Here is a 2,417-nt window from a genome sequence, read left to right on the forward strand (position 1 = left end):
TCTCAAAAAAAAAAAAAAAAAGTAATATTTTTAGCAGTACATATTCCTTAAGTGCCTCTGAAAATACTCACTGGAAGAATAAACTATGAATCTGAGGAGTTATGGGAAGCTTTCCGGTACTACTGTTACTGTACACAAGATAATTCATACTAGAGGAGAAATTGAAATAAATGACATGAAAATGAGATTGCCTTTCTATATGTCTTACTGTTCATGGTGACTTGTCATGGACAGTAAATTTTCTGTGGTTGAAAAGTTTAATTGCTTTTAAAATTCCCCCTAAGTAGAATTTTTTCTATATCGTAGTAAGAAGAGCATGTGGGAGGAGTGAGGACTGGAGCAGTGGACTGCAGTGGGTGTTAGGATGTTATATTTAATCCCCATGGTGACCAGGCCATGCCTCTAATTCCAGCACTTTGGGAGGCTAAGGTGGGCGGATCACAAGGTCAAGAGATGGAGACCACCGGGCCAACATGATGAAACCCCATTTCTACTAAAAATACAAAAATCAGCTGGGTGTGGTGGTGCCTGCCTGTAGTCCCAGCTACTCGAGATGCTGAGGCAGGAGGATCGCTTGAACGCGGGAGGTGGAGGTTGCAGTGAGCCAAGATCACACCATTGGACTTCAGGCTGGGCAGCAAGAGTGATACTCCATCTCAAAAATAGAAAAAAAAAAAAAAATCGCCAAGGTAACTACAGAGAAAATACCAATGGAATATATACAAAATGAGAAGAAAAAAAGATGTCACTACAAAAATTAACAAGAAAGGCAGTAATGTAGGAAATGAGGGACCAAAAAGCTGTAAGACGTACAGAAAAAGAGTAACAAAGTGGCAAAATAAGTCTTTTTTTTTTTTTGAGACGGAGTCTCGCTCTGCGCCCAGGCTGAAGTGTAGTGGCACGATCTCAGCTCACTGCAAGCTCCGCCTCCCGGGTTTACACCATTCTCCTGCCTCAGCCTCCCGAGTTGCTGGGACTACAGGCGCCCGCCACCTCGCCCGGCTAGTTTTTTGTATTTTTTTTTTTAGTAGAGACGGGGTTTCACCGTGTTAGCCAGGATGGTCTCGATCTCCTGACCTCTTGATCTGCCCGTCTCGGCCTCCCAAAGTGCTGGGATTACAGGCTTGAGCCACCGCGCCCGGCTTTTTTTTTTTTTTTTTTTAAGATGAAGTCTCGCTCTGTCGCCCAGGCTGGAGTGCAATGGCAAGATCCTGGCTCACTGCAACCTCCACCTCCCGGGTTCCAGCAATTCTCCCTGCCTCAGCCTCCTGAGTAGTTGACATTACAGGCACCCACCACCATGCCCAGCTAATTTTTGTAGTATTAGTAGAGACAGGGTTTTACCATGTTGACCAGGCTGGTCTCAAACTCTTGACCTCAGGTGATCCGCCCACCTCGGCCCTGCAAAGTGCTGGGATTACAGATGTGAGCCGCCACACCCAGCCATCCTTCACTTTAGATCTAAAGACAAAAAAGTTTGAAAGTTAAATAATGGAAAAAGATAATTCCATGTAAATAGTAACCTAAAGAGAATTTGGCTGGGTATACTAATATCAGACAAGGTAAACTTGAAGTCAAAAACTGATAGAAGAGACAGTGAATGACAGTATATATTGATAGAAGGTAAAATTCATCAAGAAGATAAAAAAATTGTATCAAATATCAGAGTCTAAAATACATGAAGTAAATATTGGCAAAATTAAGGGAAAAATAGACAATTCTGCATAACAATTGGAGACCTCAATATACCACTTTCAATTTAATAGATAGGCCAGCCACCCATAATATCAAGAAGGAAAGAGGACAAGTACCATATACCAGTTGGCTCTAACAGGCACATCCTACCCAACAACAGAAGAGAACACATTTTTCTCAAGCGTATGTGGAATAGTTTCCAGGAGAAATCATGTTAGGCCACAAAACAAATCTTAATGCAATGTAAAAGACTGAAATACAAAGTACCATTTCAAGTCACATAGAATGAAACAAGAAATGAAAAACAAGGAAAAGTGGAAAATTCACAAATACTTTTTATTGTAACCAACACACTCCTGATCTACCAAAGGGTGAAGGAAGAATTCACAAGGGAAATTGGAAAACATCTTGAGAAAAATGAAAACAAAGACAGGGCGTACCAAAATTTGTGAGATGTTGCTGTGGTCTAAATTTTGTCTCCTTGGCCAGGCACGGTGACTAACACCTGTAATACCAGCACTTTGGGAGGCTGAGGTGGGCGGGTCACAAGGTCAGGAGATCGAGACCATCCTGGTTAACATGGTGAAACCCTGTCTCTACTAAAAAAAAAAAAGTACAAAACATTAGCCGAGCATGGTGGCGGACACCTGTAGTCCCAGTTACTCTGGAGGCTGAGGCAAGAGAATGGTGTGAGCCTGGGAGGCGGAGCTTGCAGTGAGCCA

This window comes from Colobus angolensis, unplaced genomic scaffold (genome assembly GCF_000951035.1).
Source record: "Colobus angolensis palliatus isolate OR3802 unplaced genomic scaffold, Cang.pa_1.0 Scaffold39, whole genome shotgun sequence".
NCBI classification, from domain to species: Eukaryota; Metazoa; Chordata; class Mammalia; order Primates; family Cercopithecidae; genus Colobus; species Colobus angolensis.